Consider the following 15135-nt stretch of genomic DNA (forward strand, 5'->3'; position numbering starts at 1 on the left):
TCAGGCTATGACTCAATATGGGTTGTAGTCGACCGTTTGACGAAAGTGGCTCATTTCATCCCAGTGAAGACCACTTACACCAGTGCTAAGTTGGCAATGATATACATGACCATGATTGTATGTTTGCATGGATTTCCGAGGACCATTGTATCAGACAGAGGAACCCAATTTACGTCGAAGTTTTGGAAGCAGTTACATGAAACATTGGGAACCAGGCTAGAATTTAGTACAGCTTTTCACCCACAGACAGATGGACAGACCGAGACAGTCAACCAGATTTTGGAGGACATGTTGAGAGCTTGTGCACTAGATTATGGATCTAGTTGGGACGACAACTTGCCATATGCGGAGTTTTCTTATAACAACAGTTATCAGACCAGTTTGAAGATGGCCCCTTTCGAAGCCTTGTACGGAAGGAGGTGTAGAACCCTGCTGTTATGGGACGAAGTTGGAGACCGTCAGTTGTTTGGACCAGATTTGATTAAGGAGTCTGAACAGAAAGTAAGGTTGATTCGCGATAGGCTCAAGGTAGCCCAGTCCAGGCAGAAGAGTTATGCAGATTCTAAACGAAAGGAGATAGTTCACGAAGTCGGAGACCGAGTTTATATTCGAGTATCACCACTTCGAGGAGTGAAGCGCTTTGGAGTTAAGGGAAAATTAGCGCCCCGTTTTATCGGACCATACAGAGTTTTGGAACGTATGGGAGAAGTTGCTTACAAGCTGGAATTGCCCGAAGGATTGTCTGGAGTTCATGATGTATTTCACGTTTCCCAGTTGAAGAAGTGCCACGCAGAGATGGCTGAGATACCACTGAGAGATACTGTGCCGCTGGAAGCGATTCAGCTGGAAAGTGATTTGACCTATGAGGAGAAACCAGTTAAGATTCTTGAGTATGCCAGCCGAGTTACCCGCAGTAAGGTTATCAAGTTTTGCAAAGTCCAGTGGAGTCACCACACGGAAGATGAAGCCACCTGGGAGCGAGAGGAAGATCTACGGAAGGACCACTCCCACCTGTTTTCTAGCCAACCCGAATCTCGAGGGCGAGATTCATCTTAAGGGGGGTAGGTTTGTAACATCCCAAATTTTCAATTTGGTATGTTATACATAGATCATCATTGCATATCATATTTTATTGCATTTGACGAATCCTCGATAAATCCTAAGCAACTCAAGGACCCTCGGAGAGAGTTGGGGATTTTCTCGAATTTTCATATTTGATTTCCATCAAATAATAAAACAAGGATTTTTGGTTTTAACCATTTTTCTCTCCGGAAAAATATTTCATTAAAAATAAATGAGAGGAGAAAATATGACTTCTCCAAAACAATTGAAATATTGGAGGAAAAGTGTTAAAATCATTTATTGGATTTTATTCGGAGTTTATTTGCAATTTTCATTGCATTAAAAATATTGCATGTTTTCAAAAATTTATTTTGTTTCAAAAAAATGTTCACCCTGTTCTAAATATTCTAACTAGATGGGGAAAATTTGTTTTATCTTTTTTTTGGATTTTTATTTATTTTTTCTACGAATTTTTCGGCGGAACGTTTAAAAAAAACAAAAAACCGCGCCGCGCCCGACCGGGCCGAGGCCCAGCCGAGCCGCCGGCCCACCCTGCCGTTCTCCTCCGCGCGTACGCCGCCGCCGTCGCCGTGTCCGGCTCGGACACCGCCGCCGCCGCCTTTGCCCCTCCTCCAAGCACCCCTCCCCCCTCCATAAATAGCCCCGCCGCCGCCCTCTCCCTCTAACGCCGCCGCCGCCCCGCACCCACAGCCCGCCGCCCGCCGCCGCCGCTGCAGCGCCGCGCCACCGCCGCCTCGCTCGCCGCCCGCCGCCGCGCAGCCGCGCCGCACCCCGCCGCCCCTCGCCGGACCCCCGCCGGAGCCCGCCGACCCCGCCGGAGCCCCGTCCCGACGAGGTATCTTCCGATGCCGTTTGCCGGTTTTGTTAAAAAAAACCCTAGATCGGTTTTTTTCGGTTTTGTTATTTTGTGAGCGTTCACCGACTCATTCATTTTAACGAACGCGTTCGTCGGATTTTCTCTGTTAATGTACGTCCGTTCTTTAACCGTTCGTCCGTTTTTCTTTTTCGTCGGATTTTCCGCGATTATCTCAGATCTCGATTTCTGATCGAATCTTCGTTTCTGTTTAACTCTTCGCTCGTTTATCGGAATCAGGCGATTCAAGCGCCTAGAGTTTCGCCTCGAAATTCTCTTTCCGTTTAACCTACTCAAACAAGTTTTTGCTACTGTAAAATTTGACCTAGATCCAGATTAGTAAACGAAGCTTGTTTCTTTCGCAGTTTGACTTTCGTTGCTTCGTTCGAGTTGATTCTTTTTGCAAACCGGAGTTCTTAAGTTGAACTTTCTGGTTGGATCTTTCATTCGAGTTTTACCTGTGCATTAGATGAGTACTGATTGTCAGCTTGTTTGTTTGCGATAGAGTACCCGGAGTGTGCCGCTTGTTACTTCGAATCGCTAGGTTTCGCGGATCATCAGCAAGGCAAGTAACACTTTGATCATATCCCTTTCATACCCAGTTTTTTTATGCATTAGATTCAACCCTCAAACAATTGCATGATTAGGATCTGATTAACATGTGGGTATTGGGAAGTAGTTGATGAGGTAGTACCTATTGCCCTATTTACAATCAAACCCTTGGGAGTTACTTCTACGTTGCTATTATATTGCCATGCTATGCTCGTAGACGTGGATTGGGTTTGAGAGATCTTCATGAAAGATGTGAGATTGTTAATAATGGTTTACCTAAGGTGGCAACTAAAACTCACATCTGGGTGGATTGAGGCACCTGGAGAATCTAGTGTTGTCTGTTTGTATAAGGACCGCCACCCAGGCTCAAAGGGATCATAAGATTATTCATGCTAGAAACTTCCGTGTGCAGCCACAAGCTATTATGGGCTCTAGCATAGTTGAGTAGGTTACATGATCTCTTGAAGAGGTGGGCTAGCAGATGTAGGGGAAAGTAGGTGTACCGGTCCACCCGGAGTAAAGAGTGATTGTTCCTGAAAGACTGTGTCTCGGTCATCCGTTTCTCAAACATCATGCAGTGCGAGAATCAAGTGGAGGCGATTGAGTCTTGTGGGGAAAAGTGCGCAAACCTCTGCAGAGTGTACAAACTAATCATGGTTAGCCGTGTCCCCGGTTATGGACAATTTGAGTATCTAGTACCTGGATTATCATTTGAATCTCATCACCATGTTACTTTTAATTAATCTTGTTGGGTTAGTGATGAATTTTAATTGGGATTGAGATGCTGTCAACCATCTCAATGTTTAACAACCACCATGATAGTTAAATAAAATTTATTCCTTTGAAGTAGGGAAAAATTTGCTTTTCGCAAAAACTTAACCGTAGAGCTTTCCACCAGCCATATATGCATGTAGTATAGCCTTATTATTATTCATTATTATCTATGTGTTACATTGCCAGCATATTCCATGTGCTGACCCATTTTCGGGCTGCAACGTTTCGTGTTGCAGACGTTTCAGACGACGAGTAAGGTGCCTTAGGTCGTGGTCTTATACTCAGTGATGCCGCTGGAGTTGATGGACTCACTTATCTTCCAAGTCTTCCGCTGTTATCGTATTTAGATGGCCTTAAGCCATATTTATCATACTTAATCTCTTTGGAGATATTCGATGTAATAAGTGTGTGATTGCTACTCTGTTATAAATCCTCCATTTGTACTGTGCGTGTCAGCATTACTGATCCAGGGATGACACTGGTGCACAGCAGCACAGACCATTTGAGGTCTGGTCGCTACAAAAGCACAACAAAGAATTCTGCTCCTTTATATGTATAATATGATTTACAAATACAACGATCTCGAAATCTTAAGGTTGAATTCGAATTTTTTTAACCAAATTATGTTCTACTAAAATGTATGGATCAGTAATATCTACATATTAAATAACATAGATGTGCGTGAATTCATATGAGTATGCATGTTTGATAGATCAATTTTGGTTCGAGTATGGATTACATGTATCATCTTCTCGAATTCAAATATTTGAATCCCTTTTTTGTTCACTCCTTTCACGCCCATCTCTCTCGCATGCATGCTCCTTCAGGTAGCTATCACTCTCTTATCTCCAGCTCACCCGCACGCTCACTTCATGTTTCTCCTATCCTCGCAAACATGGTCTCTCTAAGTCTCCCTTGAGAAGTGTCACACTCTCCCTATCATTATACATTACACGGTTTTCATTATCTCTCACGTCTCTACTGTTCTCTGGTATCACTCGGTACCTAAGCTTTCTTTTTCACCGCCACACAGACAGTCTCCACTCGTCTTTCACTTTGTCTTTCTCTCTATGGGATTCTCTCACACACCCTATATGTCTCTACATATGACTCATACCACTAAAATTACTCTCTCTCTCTCTCCTGTAGACACAACATTTGTTGCGGTCTCCTTTTCGTCTCCATCCCAGACTGACATTATTCATTTGTTTACCGATCAGACAACCCCGACTACCGTCTCCTCTCTCTCTCACAGACACACACACACAACTCCTGCTTCCACTCCCCTTCCTGACTACCGTCTCTCTCTCACACACACAAAACTCTCGCTTTCGCACCCGACTCGTATTTCTCTCACAAACATTTATTGACTAGCTAGCCTCTAGATAGGTTTATACACTCTCACACTCGTGCTTCCACCATCGCATACATGTGTCTCTCCCGGTCCTTGTATCTATGTAGATTTTTCTTCCCTTTTTGAGACACGCCCTCTTGATCGTGCACACACACACTATCGCCTCATTTTAAGCTAACACCTATCGCACCCATACTCCTTGTGTCTTTGTCACACATGCACTCCGTCCTCCTCCACTCTCCCTCTCTCTCACACACACATGGGCTTTTTGCAACAACTAGCAAGATGCCCATGCGTTGCACGGAACATCAAGATGCATTTGTATGAGTAGTTTATCTTGTGGGGGAAAAGGATGAATGAGGGAAGGCCTTATTTGCAAATGTGGAGAGGGGTGTGGGTATCTTTTTGCAAAATTGCCATAGTTTCCTTCCTATCCGTCAGATATAGATCGGACGGCCTATATTGCAGGATGGCAGGCACACGATCATCACCGACAATGCTTTTTATAAGAGTAGGGATAAAAAATAGAGTTGGTGATGATGGTGGGCCTGCCATCCTGCAATGTAGGTCGTCCGATTTATATCTGACGGATAGGAAGGAAAATATGGCAATTTACCCGCACTCTTCACCACATTTCCAGATAAGGCCTTCCCTCGTTCATCCTTTTCTCCCACAAGATCTTGATGTTCCATGCAACGCACGGGCATCTTGCTAGTAAGAGTAGAAATTAGACATATACCACTTCTCGAATCTTGAAACCAACAACATTCCTCCCTTATCTCATCAAACCCGCCAAAGGAATATATTTTGAGTGAAACATAACATATTTTTAGTGATATACGTATTTCAAAACTAGACTTTTTTCTATCAAATCGGTGAATATGTATTAATCTACTTTGATCGTGTGGCAACGCATTGTAACATTGCTAGTAGTTATTATAATTTTTTGGACACCAGACAAACGGTGGAGTACATATACGAAGAGAAGAGGCGCACGCACGCAGTCGGCCTCTCACTGTCTCGCACACATGAGTGTTACGTAAAGGCGACGTTAACAAATAAACCCTAAAACTCTAGGTGCACGATTGCTGCATTCGCGGGTACCGGGTACGTGGTGGAGCACCTTTGTAGGAATAGTCAGCTCGCGTGATAATTTGATCCGTAGGAGTTGATGGTCGGGACCACAGGTGAATGACTTGGAGCGCGGTGGCTCGCCAGTTGCCACAGATCGAGTAGCCACGTTTAAAATATCGTTTTTTAGCGGGGTTAAGAGTTCCGATTTTCAATGGCGCGTTATAAGTAGTAAGTAGTTTTTAGAACGATTGGTATGGAGCGAAAATGGAATTCATAGTACTACGTACCTCCTTGGCGTATGGTTGTATGGTTTTTTTTTGCGATGGAGGTTGTATGGGTTTATGTTGCGAGATGTTGAACCTGGTAGTTCTAGGGCAAATACTATGGTTTAGATTTAGATGCTGGTTTTCAGTAATGAAAATCGGAAGGGGAAACCCTTCTTTGATTAAAAAAAACTACTACCTCCATTCTGGTTTACTAGTCCCCATCATACTTTGGGTCAAAGTTTGTCCATGAATTTTACTTGTAAAATGTGAATGGAAAACGAGATTTTGTTATACCCAATCAAAAAAGGACTGGAGGGAGTGATTGCTCTGACACGGACGCGAGCTCTCATAGCGCAGGCATTGAACCGGCGCGCCGACCAAGAGGGCCGCACTCGCTGCAGGTCCGGCTGAGCACGCCTCCTCGCCGCGTGCAACCAGCTTAAGACTGCCCCGCCTGCCTTCATTGAATCCGCGCGTGTGCCGGCAACACGTCCTTCCGCGAGCCGGCTGGCATTTTAGAACACAAAAAATGACTAAAATATAATTAATTTACGCATGGTCTTGACTTGTTGTGCTCGCACTGGTAGCAGGTACTAGTAGAGGATTTTCTTTATTTATAACTCTCCTCACATTTTTTGGCTTTGAAGTGAATCATGGTTGTGGACATTATGTATGAATGTGCAGATATCTGTGAACATGAGTTTGATGTGGAAGTTGAACTTGGAATGTCGGGCTTGCGCGTGAACTATACCATGTCCAATGCTTCGTCTGTTATTGTTTGGAAAGTAATTGCTGTTATTACATGACCCGAAAAAAACATTTTGTGCCACATCAGTAGATGCACGGACATCACAACAAGCATGCTGACTGGATAAACATTTGAACCTTGCTATTATGAAGGAAATTTTGTATTGACAACAGTTTTAGATAGCAGGAGACGCCTAGCCTGCTCTACCTCTGCTAGCTTATTTCTGGCTTCTTCCATCTCTTCTTTGGCTTGGGTGAAGAGAGCATCTGATTGCTCTTTTCGCTTCTTCAGGAACTCAGCTACATTCTCAAGGGCTGCTGCACGCTTTCTTTCAGCCTTTACTAATGCCACAAGGACACGAACAGCTGATGACTCCACCTGGTTTGTGTGTAATCCAGCATCATCTGGGAATTTGCACCTTGTGTCTAATCCAGCATCATTAGGGAACTGGCACCTTGTGTGTAATCCAGCCTCATTTTGGAAACATGATCTCGAGGTTGACCATACTTCCCTCCTCGCAGGAACAGCATCCTGACATGAAGTTACTTCTTTTTTTAGATCAATACTCAGAGCAACCTAGATCCATTTAGTAGAAGCCAGATAAACAGAACTCGGAGAAGTGAATTCAAAAGGAAAATAAAATAAAACAGACTACAAGGTGAGAACAGCCACTTCCTACATCAAGCTAAAAACGAAAGCATTAGGACGATTAAGACTCTTCTTATTACACATCGAAGAACACCACGCTTAAGAGAAACAGAAACTACAACATATACACATCGAAGAACACGAGGCTACACGAAAGTAATTGAAAGGGTGTTACTTACCAAAGCTCGTTTTACAGGTTCGATGCAGCTCCTCTTTAACTTACCACGCTCCTTGAAGATGTCCCGAATATCCCGTGTTTGGTCTTCATTGCTCCTCTGCATGTTCGCACTCGTGGTTTTAAAATCTCAACATGGCAAGAAAAATATACTACTAGTAATACTCGCGCATCTTGTGGGCAACATTAAAGCACTCGTCTGCCATGTTAGAGCATCTCCAACAGAATCGCAACGCGTGGCGCTTTAAAAAAGCGTTTACAGTGCTGACATCGAGAAGTAGATACTAGAGAGTAGAGGATAGTTCTCAGCATAGATAGATAAAAAAAGATAATTCAACTACTCCTCGTCATCCGACTCCTCCTCGGTGATGTCCTCCTCCGACGTCTGACTGTAGGCGTGAAGATACCGATCATCGTCGGATTCCCAGGGTGACGCTGCTCCTAGCCTCATGTTGAATTGAGCGTCCGCTTTTCGCCTACGCTTGTCCTCGCGATAGGCGGCTCGCTCCGCCCTCCTCTTATCCCTCTCCGCCCTCCTTTACGCGTAGAACTCGCGCTCGTTGATGATGTCCTGCGGGAAGTGTTGGCGCCACAGTGCCATGGCTTCCTCGTCCATCTCGGCATTGCCGAGACGGTGCTCCTGCCTCCGGTTGTCGCGACGATCCTTGTCGGTGCTAAGCCGCGGCAGAGGCGCGAGCTCCTGCGCCCGCTCCCGCGTCGGCACGTTGGGGAAGTTCAATGTTCTATGAGGCCACCGGAGGCACCACACCACCACGTTGTACGCGCGGGCGGCCTCGTTGGCGGTGTCGAAATTGCCGAGGCCGAGGCGCATCCCGCGGAACCGGATCTTGGCGGAGAAGCCGCCGGAGGGGTGCGTGCGGACGCCGCGGTATCCCCAAGTTTCCCGGCGACGCGGCGGCATGGTGGCGCGGTGGTGGCGAGGCAGTGGGGAGAGAGCGGTGGCGAGGAACAGAGTGGGGAGAGAGCGGTGGCAAGGCACAGAGCGGTGGGAGGGCGTTGGATTTTATAAAGCGCGCCGGACGCCGCGCGCCAAAACTAGCGCACGCTCGGCCGCTTTTTCCCGCGCGCGCGCGATCCTTTCCCGACGTCTCTGTTATCTCTACTCTCTTCTCTATTGTTATATTTATTTTATATTTTATATTTAATATTTATCTCTACTGACTTTACTGTCTACTTTTTTTTCTCTATACTTTTTTTTCTTGCAATATAGGCCGTCCGATTTATATCTGACAGATAGCAAGGAAACAAATGGGAATTTTGCAAAAAGATACCCATACCCCTCTCCAGATTTGCAAATAAGGCCTTCCCTCGTTCATCCTTTTCTCCCACAAGATAAACTACTCATACAAATGCATCTTGATGCGTGCAACGCATGGGCATCTTGCTAGTTCTAAAAACCTTTCCATCATTTGCCACACTACTGGTTGCAGATGAAAAACCTACCCAAGCACAGCGCGATACAGGAGCGACGCAAAATTACAAGCTGATATTCTGTTGGACAATGGAGGCTATAACAAATTACTTTTACAGGAACAATAGCACCCAGGAAATTTGAAGGGTAGGTATGAACAAAATTGGAACTGCACATGTACTGCTAAGTGATTCAATACACACATTACCAATCGAGGAGGAGAACGATGGTCGCGGCGGCCTCTGTGAGTCATGGTCGGCAACGGGAGTCAGTTCATTGTCCACGACGGTGGTACTTCTGCGCTTGGCGTCAGGTTCCGGGAAGGAGATCCGAGACCGTGGAAGACGATGCCGGGGAAGAGGCTCCGTGTACGACGACGACGGTGTACCGGCTCCAGTGCGGCATACGAGGTCGTCGATGAGGCAGATACTCTGCGGTGGACGAGTGCGCTGATGTAAAGGGGAGGAGCACGAAGGTTGCGGTGCCGTGGAGAAGTCTATTTTGCGGTGGGGATAGAAAATGGGGAGTATTCAGGTGTACTACTCTGGGTGCCGGGGTGGGGTTGGCTGGGTAGGGTGAACCTGAAGTTACGAAAACAGCCGCCTACCAAGCGTCATCCGTAGGCCTGTTCCGAAGGCTATGATGGTAACTTCCCACTGCTCGAATCAGGGTCGCGGGAGATTTTCCTGCCGACCTCAAAATTTTGTGACACTGGACTCCCCGTGTGGCGTGTTGAGTGATTCGGCTAAGCAACTAGCGAGTAGTAGTAGTAAACTCTGCATATTAGGTTTGACCGAAGTCAAACATCCTAAAGTTTGACCAAGTTTATAGAAAAATATAAACATTTACCATAACAAATATGTATGATGTGAAAGTACATTCAATAATGAATCTAATGGTATTTATTTGTTATTGTATATGTTAATATTTTTTGTTATAAGCTTTCTGAGAGTTTACAAAACTTGACTTTGACCAATGCTAATACGCGGACTTAAATAAAAACGGAGGGAGTACAAATTTGTTTTCTTAGTTTGTAGTGAACTAATCATTTGTTGAAATTGTGAAATAAATATATTAGGCTATTGACTTCGAATGTAATGGTCTATACAATTCAATAGTTACAATCATTGTCGAATCCCAAGATGTATACAAGGTCTATAGTACTTCACAACATGCTCAAACTCACATAATCCCAGTCAAATGAGAATCTAAATGCATTTCATAGTTATTACTTTGTAGGATGCAACAAAAACAACCATAACTCTACATCAGCCATTATAGAAGCAACATTTTGACATATCCCAATGTGTGAATGAAACGTGCAGAGAGAGCTTTTGAAGATGGAGCAGATATGGCGGGAAAGATTGTATGTATGTGGACGAGAGAGTAGGAGACAAACCTAACGAGACACAGAGAGAGAGAGAGATAGAGAGAGAGAAAGAGAGAGAGGAAGAAGTTAGGTCTGTGAGAAAGATGGATACATTTAATATACATGAGATGCGTGTGCATCTGGATTCTGTATACGTGGAAGGAGAAGAGACAACATGTTTGATGAGAGAGCTGGAAAAACATGGACGAGAGGGGAAGGATCTCGTGGGTTGAGGGATTGACAATTTTGTGCGGGGGAGAGAGGGATTGGTAATTTTGTGCAAGAGAGAGAGAGAGAGAGAGAGAGAGGGTGGGGGGAGGAGTCAGTCAGCCGTCGTCACATCACCCTGCTTCCAAATGACCCCGCATTCTCTAGCGCGGTGTGGTCGCCGTCTTCGATCTGCTCGATGCCCTCTTTGAAGATTGAGGTGTTGTGCATGTTGGGGTGCAAAGAAGCACAAGCGAGAGTGGTCGCCGTATAACCTTGGATGGGGATGAATTGTGTGCTCAGGGGAGTGTGTGTGTGTGTGTGTTGTGCAGCGTGTGTCTCTCTCTGTGTGTGTGTGTGTGTCAGATATTGAGAGAAAACAAACCTAAGGAGAGAAATGGGTATTCACGAAGAGATTGTGCGGGCCTTGAGGTGGGCAGGGGTCGGGTGAGGGTGTCAAAATGTGCGCGTTGATGCATGTGTTGCATGCGACCGTGCGAGGGACGGACGAATCGAGAGACATGGTTGTTGTGTTACGGATGCTCCTCTCTCTGTCTCTCTCTCTCCCTCTCTCTCTCTCTCTCTCTCACACACACACACACACAAGTAAACTGTCTATGTATACACAACGTATCGGCATCTGTCTATGTCTCACTCATGCATGATCATTTGCACATTCACACCTCTCTATGTCTGTATCACACGCACACCGTCTCCATATTGCCCTTCCGCCACAACACACATATGGACACATACACACGTTCTCTCTCAGTCACACACACAAAATCAGTATTAAAAAAACTAGGGCGCACCTAAAACGTCCAAATCCAAATAAACACGAACTGGAGCTAAATTCAAATATATGGAAATATTGCAGCGTCAAGAACTTTCACAGGAAAAAAAGTTGAGTAATATTCGAGGATTGTTTTCACACACACAAAAAGGTTCGGTGGATGTCCTTCGAGCGCGACATGGTGACGCACCGTTCGATCGACCGCGCGGCCGCGGTTCACGCGCTTGCACAGGATTCCGTATCGTGGCTGTGGTACTAACTAATAAAAGCGCTGCCTAAGTCTAATGTTTACGTGTACTAGTACGGTTTTCTTTTAAGTTTGACCAACTTTATATATAAAACTAAAGTAAGCGCCCACACGCGCACTCATCAATATGCCGCCGCCGCCGTTGCGCATGCCGGCGCCCGCCTGCTCCGGCCAACAATTTCTTGCCCATCACCGCCGTGTCGCCGCCATCCCTGTGCCATGAAGCCGAAGGCTCGCCCGCTCACGTCGTCTGCAGTCCCTCCTCGCGATTCTGCCGCGCTGCCAAGCACGCGAGCAGCTGGTGGAGCCGCGTCTATGCACGCAGCATACGAAGAGGAGGACGAGCGCGTGCTCCAGCACGCCGGCGAGGAGGAACTAGCGTGTCATTGTCGTCTCCGCCCGCGCGGAGGAGGCGCACATGGTGGCTGTCGCGGCGGAAGTCGGTCGCGCGCGCGTTGAGCCCGCAAATCTGGTGCGGATGCGAAATCTACCTTCGAGACCTTGAATGCCACGTGGATCCTGCAATCCGAAGGAGCAATTTGGGTCAGCCGACTCATGTGAGCCATTTGATGCAACATGGATGGCTAGAAGGGCTTCTGCCACCTCTTCTGCCGTCTTCTTCCTTCGCTCCGTCAAACTTCTTTCACAAATCGACTGACCCAAATTATACTACTAGTACGAACATATTAAGTACAGTAGGAACACGAAGATACAAGCAGTAGTACCAACTGCAAGAAGAACAGTAGTAAGACATAGAACTAGTACTACTGTAAGTACTAAAGAGTTCAAATAACGAGAAAGAACATAAACATAGTTCTGCTGGGGCCTCAGCACAACACACCCTTGAAAATAAACTAAGCAACTAGTCCGCTTGACACTGCAGTAGAACCAGCATGAGCGACGACACTGCCACCTACTCGGAGTCCGAGTCCACGTCCTCGACTTCGTCCTCGTCCCTCTTCCTCTTCCTCTTCGCCGACGCTTCTTTGCTTGAACCGGACACTGGGCTCTGCTTCTTCATCCAACCCTTGTAGATATTTAAACAAAGGTAGGCATCCATTGCTGCGTACATGATGTGATCTTCATCTAATGTCTTCGACTCCCATGCATGATGAAACTCGTGATGAGGTTTCTTCAGTTTAGCGTACGAAGGACAATCATGGTTGCTGCCAGGGTTAGCATTGAAGGTTGAGAGGAGGACACCAGGCTTGCCTTCTGGAGATCGAAGGGCTGGCCTACAACGAGACCTATCCGACGCAGGACATCCCTGTCGTTCTTAAATCCTACAGTAACGAATTTCACTCTTTTGTCCTTGAGGAAGTTCTTAAAATCCCGGCACTCAACGTCGGCATGCCATATGTGGTAGACCAAGCAAACGTTATGTACGCAAACCTAGATCACGGCGGGCTTCTTCCTCTCTTCGTCCTTTAGATCCTTCTCTCGTCCCAGGACTGTGGTGTACTCAACATCTAGCCCAGCGACCCACTCATCCGTTGAACTGTTGAACATGCTTAGGAAGCGAGCAAGCCATGCTTTCACCGTCTCGGATCCACGTGTGTAGATGACGATGAACTGATCTCCGGTGATGGCTCTAACCTGGTACTCAGCGGCGACCATGGAGATTTGGGAGGCCATGGATTTTGGAGGAGGGTTAGGAGAAGTTGAACTGTTGTACCCCGCAAAAAAAAACTAGGAGCGAACTAATGTGAAAGGACGGGACGACTGGGAGCGAACTGTTGTAGGTAGAAGACAGGGACGAGTAGGGCGTGCGAACGGCGTGGGGTTGCTGGCTTGCCCGGTGGATAAATGGCTGCAAGCCCCCAAAGAGTTCTCGAGAACTATGCGGGACCCACTAGATGTCATATCTACTAGACCCATATCGTAGGCCTGACAGTATAGCTTCTACCTGTTCGCACGCCATGCCGGCGCGTGGATGTAACTTCACTTAATTCTGTCAAACATCGCGCCTCCCACAACCTTCGCCTCCCTTGCGCGGTCGCGCCCTTTGAGACTTCGACCGGCTATAAATGAGCAATTTTTTTTGCCTTTTTTTAGACAAGCAATTTTTTGCCTACTCCGCATGCATGATACTCCCTCTGGTCCTTTTTACTCCCGTCAACCCTTTGCAAAGTGTTTGACCAAATTTATATTTTTTTGAACACCACCTTATATTAATTAACCAGGCACACCCGTACACTCATGCGATACAATTTTCATCACACAGGGCGGTACGTTATTTACAAGAATACCATCTAATCTATTATCAAAGCTATACTTAGCGATTAAGTGTGCCACCTTATTGGCCGAACGGCTAATCTTTGACAATTCAAGATTGTTGATCAACTTCGAGATGCTCAACGCTTTCATCTTCATGTCACGCATAGCAGACCTGTCATAGTCCCCCGATGCAAGAGACGCTACCACAAAAGCGCAATCAGTCTCTAAAATTATAGGATTATGAAGAGAAATACCTATGTAGAGACCGGCAATGCAAGCCCTAAGCTCCGCTTCCTCCACGCTTTGACAGGCATCAATGAAATCCCACGACCAAATTTATACTAAAAATATCAATATCTACAATACTTATTATAATGAGTATAAGAACTACGTTTTATAATGAGTGTAAAAATATTGATTTGACATTGTGAAGGTTGACACATTTTTCTATAAGTCTGGTGAAAGTAGAGGTACATTGACTTCAGACAAAACTTAAATGCACAATGCAGACTAGTTCCTCCGTCCAGGTGCGTGCCATGTCCTATCTTGTCATCACAACAAGGTTAGCTATTTGGCTGGCCATAGTGGGGGTAACATAAGTAGTATCATGCACTTGGGACTCACAAACATGCTAATGTGGTAGGCAATTAAAGAAGAGAGAGATGGTTATAGTAACATAGGTAGATCCCGTAACATAATAAATGTGATGCTACTATGTGTCATGCATGGCAATAAATGAGACCACCTATGATACTAATCTATGATACTATGCACTATAGAGGTAGTAACATAGACTAGTAACATATGCATGTTACTAGTCTAAGTTACTCCCCACTATGACCAGCCTTAGAGTACCACTACCTCCCTTCTAGTTTAAAGGGCTCGATTCAAAAATTTCACCTACTCTTAGCAAGATAGGAGAGGCGGTGGAATAGTTTTTGAAGTCTGCAAAAGTACTCAACTAGTGTTGTCGTTCTTCACAAAAAATGTGTTTACCAATGCATGCATGAACACTAGTTACTCTAACCCCCCTCTCTTCTTTAATTCTTTGCCACATCAACAGGTTTGCTATTCCCGTGTGCATGATACCAGCTAAGATACCACCATTATGGCCAGCCTTAATCATCGCATGCAATAATTTAGTGCACCTTGAAATATGAACATGTGTGGGGCGTGTATATTTTTAATGACTTGAGACTATACCTAGCCCGGCATGCAAGATGACTTATTATGCACCGTTCCCCATACCTGCAGGAAGCCCGTTCGTCTTCAAATCTTTTCCTCTCCATGTGTGGAAACAATATGCCTGCCAAACTCTCCTTCTCCCCCGGCGGTCCCACCAC

The sequence above is a fragment of the Triticum aestivum genome, chromosome 3D, assembly GCF_018294505.1.
Source record: "Triticum aestivum cultivar Chinese Spring chromosome 3D, IWGSC CS RefSeq v2.1, whole genome shotgun sequence".
NCBI lineage: Eukaryota > Viridiplantae > Streptophyta > Magnoliopsida > Poales > Poaceae > Triticum > Triticum aestivum.